This window comes from Anser brachyrhynchus, assembly GCF_964034855.1.
Source record: "Anser brachyrhynchus genome assembly, chromosome: 2".
Taxonomy (NCBI): Eukaryota; Metazoa; Chordata; class Aves; order Anseriformes; family Anatidae; genus Anser; species Anser brachyrhynchus.
In genome coordinates, this window is record NC_137695.1 from 21101162 (window position 1) to 21107161 (window position 6000).

A 6000-nucleotide genomic window follows, 5' to 3' on the forward strand; every position below is an offset into this window, starting at 1 on the left:
CAGGCTGACCCGTTGAAAGGTTAAATTAAATGACTTGTAGGGCAGTGAATTATTTCCATTTGAGTGTAAAAGTTATTCGGAATGGATCAGAAAGCAAATTTTGACTCAGACCTCAAGCATACACATGACCAGCCTTCCCCTGCCTTTTAATTAATTCTAAAATGCCTTGACAGAATAGAAAGCCACAAACTGAAATCTACTCCTGAATGGATTAAAATAAAAAATGTGTAATTATTTTGCTTCTTGACTGCGTATAATAAATAAGAATTTTAAGTGGCTGTACTTAAGGAACAATATTTTGTGATGTTGTGCACCAATTTTCAGTGTGTGATTCATAATTATATTTGTAAAACTTTATGGACATACAGGTTTTCTCCTTTAAGCAGTTAAAGTCCCGGGTAATTTCTATAACAAGGAACTCAATTCAGGATCTTTTGATCATATATCAAGGAAAGAAAAGAATGCTTATAATCCACTTTTATGTTCACAGATTTACTTTGAAGGTCAGCAATTAGATAGGGATCTAATCACAAACATTGGAGCAGATAGGATTTCTGAAAATGGAAGAGTTATAGTGCTGTCCACCCATAGCAGGTTGCGGATTATAATATTTTCTGAGCCTCTTTGCTTGATTTGGTTTGGAATTCCAATGAAAAAAATAAAAAATATATATATATTTCCTATTATTTTATATTTTGGACAGACAGTGAATATCAAAAGACTACTTTGTAGGATACTTCTGCAGAGGACCTTAGGAGGAGAGGAAGCAAACCAAAGTAAAAAAAAAAAACAAAAACAAAATAACAAGTTGTTCTAAATACAAATGAAAAGTAATACCTGTGCAACCAGTTTCACTAATAGATACTTGGCTGGTATTACTTTAGAAAAAAGATATTGCGTGTTGGATCTGAAGAAAACTCAATATCAATAAATTAAGACTACAACAAAGAATAAGATCAAATAAGCTACGTTAGGAGTCTTGAAAACCATGGAGTTTTAAAATTGGGAGACACTATCAAAAACATTAAAAATATTATTTGAATATTCAAAAATGGCAACTGTTATCCAAACATATAATGTGTACGTGAAGGACTGGGTTTTGTCACAAACTTCAAATCAAGATGAAAAAACAAACAAACAAACAAACAAAAAAACCCATATCAAAACAAACAAACAATAAACCCCACATACAAAATAAAATCTTATCTTTAAGTAGCTTATACAGCTCAATACCATGAGTTAACGGTTTCTTTGTTCAACAGACCAGCACCTAAAACGTTATATCTGTCAAGGACAGTTTAGCAATAAGTTCAACATTAAAAGGAAACATGAATGCCAGGTTTTCTTCAAAAACAGTAAATCAATTAAAAACAAGGCGTTGTTTCAAAGTAAGTCCTTTTGAACTTGAACAAAATCCTCCCTAACTTACAGGCTGTTTTTTTCACTCTACACTTCCAGATGGAGGTACGAACATTTACATCAGCTGAAGAATTGGCCCAATTATTCCTGTGGCATTACTTACTACTATGAGCTTCTTTTAGTGCTCCAGAACAAAGCCAAAAATAGAAAACCTATGCACTGACAAGAGTTGAAACTGAATTTGTTGTAGGAATTTAAAAATCATAGAATGTGTATGAACACCAGTGCAAACTGAAGGATCTACTCAATTTAGTAAACTGAGGGTCTACACTATTTGGTTTTGATTTCACCATTGAAATGTTGCTATTATCTCAGATTATCCTCAGTCTTTTCTTGAGAGGTTAAGGATTAACATGAGATTAACAGTGTTCATGAACATGGTGTTTTCATGAATGATCTCTTAAATGAGTTTATTTACCTTTGAGGTGAATTGTTTTTTTTTCCTGAGAGTTTAATGCTGTTTTAGAACTTGTCCCTAGGCAGCACTGTTCCAGCTCTTCTTTAATTTCTTCCTCAAAAAATAAGCTTTGAGTACTTACTTTCCATGAGGATTCAATAAAAACAGCCTTCCTGTTGCTCTGGTCACCCACAAAGCAAAAAGGAAGTTAAACTGTTTGCTGACATATCTCTTATGGTTTGGGCCTGAGCCTTTGCTCATGAGCAGGCTGCCAGAAGTTTGACTTGCACAGACAATACTTTGTGGGTGGTGACTTCACTGAAGATTGAGAGCCAAGAACTGGGGAAATGTCCTGTGTGCCATATCTGTGGTGATTAGAAAAACATTACTGGATCCACACTTTTAAAGTTACAGCAGATGTGCTTATTTTGTGGGAACCATGCAGTGGAAGAAAGCTGTTCTCTGGTCCTTAAACCCCAGCTTAGCTAATCATAAAGAAGGTAAGCAAATGCAGTATTTTTCTCATGACATTTCATAAACACAGGGTTTCAAAATGAACGTGGATGGAAAGGGCAATAATCGCTTCATCCCTTGTCATCTGCATATAATTGTGGTTTGCCTGAACTGGATGAAAGCTCAGGATAATTATTTGGAAAGATCAGCCTTGCTTAGAGAGCTAACTGTATTAATTTCTGTCTTACCTATGAATTGCTTGAGAAAACACAGATGAATGTTGCTATATTCACCACTAGCAAATATGTAAGGTCCCTGTGTTATCCTAGATCCCGATGTAGAATTTCTATTATCACTGATATTTCCCTACAAGGAACTTAGCTCATGGTCAGCCCTAAGAAAGCAGATACGGAAACATTAACTAACGTTTACTAACAAGTGAGCAGAAATTAAAAATGTAGAGATATCAATAACTATTTAGCCTAAAGATACCTGGTTTACTCCTGTATATGCTATATGACATTATAAACAAAAAGGTAAAAGCTCCAGCAACAGTTAAGCAGTGATTCCAGGTAGAATAAGCCATTCCAGTTTTGCTTACGTACATTACTGAAAATAACCTTTACTGAATATTCTGAGTTCAAATCCACAACTTCATTGCTAAAGTCCAGCAGAGTTTATTTATCCTACTGTTATGTACATCTATTATTGCCTCACTCCAGCACCAGGCTTCCAGAAGCTTCAACAGCATTAAAAAATAAATAGCAAGTGTGCTGTTTTTTAATTCAGTTTTCAACCCTTTTGAAATAAGCAAATAAGAAAATCCAAGTGTTCTGAAAGAACTCATATTATGCTTTTGCATTTTTACAACCGAGTTATTATTTGTTTGTTTATTTATTTTGGTTTTTACTTTTTAGTTTTCCCCAGAAAGTGATTAACTAGCTTCTCAGGATACTCAGAAGTCTCAAAGAACATGTAGGACCTTAACATTTGTTTATGTACTTAAAAAATACTATTGCAGGTCCTGTCTCATTGTAACTGGTCCCAGTTTCATCAAGGCAAACAAAACTCCAGGGTCCCTTTCTTGAAGAGCTTCAAACAAACAGGACTGAAAAGGCTAGAGAAGGAACACTGTTATATTCTCATTACTGATGAAGTAAGTATCAGAGAGGAAAAGGGTGAACTGTAATAATACCTAAGTAGTATTATGTCAAAAAGCCTCTTGAAGTAAGAAGGCTTTTAAGTCACTTCTGTACCTTGGAAGGGTTTATATTAGGGGAGCTGCACCGGCTGGACTCTGAAGCCCTCATTTCCAGACCTGTATTTTAATCTCATGACTAGTTTTTATACCCTCACAGAAGCAAAGTGAATGCATATGCACAGTAAGTGTTCAGTTGCTCAAGCACTTTTCTCTGTGGCTTTAGAATTTTTACTTCAAAAATTTGTTTTTAAAGGACCAGGCGTCTTTCCTGCCAGGTTTCATGAATCTTTGCCTGAAACTTGTGCTTGAACTGCCCCAAAAAATAACAACGGGGGAAAAAAAAATCCATGTGGGTTCTTTGTTGCAGAAGAGAGAAATCAGTCATGAGGAATGCACACACTGGCACAGCTCTGAACACTTAGCTCCAATAATTTCTGTAACCACAAAAAAAAAAAAAAGCCTTTCACAATTTTTCTGTTCTTCCTGTTGCCCTGATGATACACCAGAATATAAGCTACAGATGAAACGGTCTTCTTACAATCGTTGTATTCTGGTAACATTAGAAGGGAGACTGTTTTGGGATATCATGTGGAAATGTTTTGTAATAAGTACATGGTTTATTTACATGAAGGAAATTATTTTTTGGATGTTCAAAAAGTTGCAACTCTCTTGAGAACCTCTTCCCTTCATTGTGTAATACATATTTGTTTCTGATGTATTTGTACAGTGACAGCCCAAAGCTTGTACTGAGGACAGGGAATGCTGAATGGATATTTCCTTGAAATCTATATTAAAAAAAAAAAAAGCAAGCAAACAAACAAGAAAAAAAATAAAAAGGAAAGTACAATATAAGAATGAGAATGAAGACAAGTATTCTTCCTTTCTAATGATTGCATAATTTTTTTTTTTTTGCGAGGACAAATGGAATATTTTCTCTAAAAAATTACTTTGTAGACACTTTTTTGACTAGACAGATTTTTTTGCAGAATATTTTGTTGAAATTTATGTTTTTCATCAAAAACCTGTAAAATGTTTGTTATTATAGTAAAAAAGAAATGACCTCTTGAGAATTTGTTCAAGAATAACTGTATTCTCATTTTTTTTAATATGGGGGGGGGGGGGGGGGGAGATTGAAAGGAGAAAAAGTTAGTACTTCTTCAGCTAACTTTAATTCCAGAATATAACATTTAGCAAATTTGAGTTTATAGAATTAGGGTTAAATCAGTCTATCTAAGAAATAATATTAGGTCCCTATTACTCTTCACATTGAAATCAAATTGTTCTTCTCCCAGCTCCAATTTAAAAGAAAACTATACAAAAAAGGGTGCTCAGCCCATGGCATTAACAAAGTTTTTTGTGTTTTTTTTTTTTTGTTTGTTTCCCAGAAGCCTCATGAACTACAAATTACTTTCTTAAACCAACATGAAAAAGAGGAGTTTTAATTTTGATTATTATGGCAGCACGTGTGCTTCTGAAATGTCGTCAGCAGAGCTTTGCATGTTGAAGACTAGCCTGACTTTACAAAATTTTACAGTTCTCTGCTGTACTTTTTTTTTTTGATTACTTGTTGTACATTCTTCACAGTTATAAGAAAAAATATTCCAAAAAAGATGGCCTGGAAAATTTATGAAAGTATTTGCTCTAGCTTTTGCGTGCCAATACCAGCTGTGAGGGCTTTGTTACCGGAACAAAGTAGATTATTAAAAAAGAAAGCTAGAGATTGAAGATGAAAAAGTTGTAAAAGAAGCTCAAATGTCAAAGGCAAGATTATTGTACTATGCTTTGATTCTCTGGATTTATAGGTAAATCATATGCCTAATTCCTTCCTGTGCTTAGTCCTTGTTTCATGTACATTTAGAACGAAGTTGTTTTGAAAGACATTCTTACTTTCTGTTCAGTAAGTATGAAGTATTTTGCCACATTGTGCTTTAAACGTTCACAAGGGCACAAAGACCTGTTAGAATATAGAAAATTAATTGCTATGTTTCTGCTCTGGAAAGGGCACAGGCTTTGTTATCCATATTACACCCTCGACTAGCATCCAGTATTTAAAACATATTCAAATTATATTTGTTTAATGAGTCATAATAGATAGAGTGGGAAAAAATATGAAGGCTGTGAAAGCAGAATTAATAATTTACATTTGATGCAAAAGAGGGAGCAATGAGATGCAGAAAGAAGAATGATATGGTCAAAGCAATGGTCAGAAGAGCACTCTCTGCAGCTGCTTTCTGAGGAACATCAGCCTAGCAACCCTATAGTCATCTAGGCAAGTAGCGACACTGCTGTAGTAACTGAGGCACGTAGTAAAGACAGCTTGGGCTAGAACTTTTGTTAGATGTGACTGGTAAGAATGCATTCTAAAATGCTAAATTATCAAAGAATGTGTGAGGTTTAGACACAACCTGCCTGTAGGTAAAAGGGAAAGTTCAGAGTGGAGATTAAATTGATACAATTCCTATAAAAGCACCTGTGCTGTTGCGCAGCCTCAAAAAATATTTTACCAAATCACCTCACTTTCACCTCTGGA

At 34.6% G+C, this 6000-nt stretch overlaps 1 protein-coding gene and 1 long non-coding RNA gene across 4 annotated transcripts in view; one reads left to right on the forward strand and one right to left on the reverse strand.

Annotated features, from left to right (window-relative positions):
* Positions 1-6000, reverse strand: part of MALRD1 (MAM and LDL receptor class A domain containing 1) — a 271441-nt gene that overhangs the window by 32405 nt on the left and 233036 nt on the right. The window lies entirely within an intron of this gene.
* The window catches only part of LOC308190198, a 65926-nt gene continuing 62022 nt past the window's right edge, over positions 2097-6000 (forward strand). Inside the window, exons 1-2 of one of the 3 annotated variants that reach the window (XR_013946997.1) lie at positions 2097-2316; positions 3291-3425. This is a non-coding gene — a long non-coding RNA (uncharacterized lncRNA). The remainder of the gene's footprint in view (positions 2317-3290; positions 3426-6000) is intronic. The other 2 variants (XR_013946998.1, XR_013946999.1) reach the window with 2 other exon arrangements.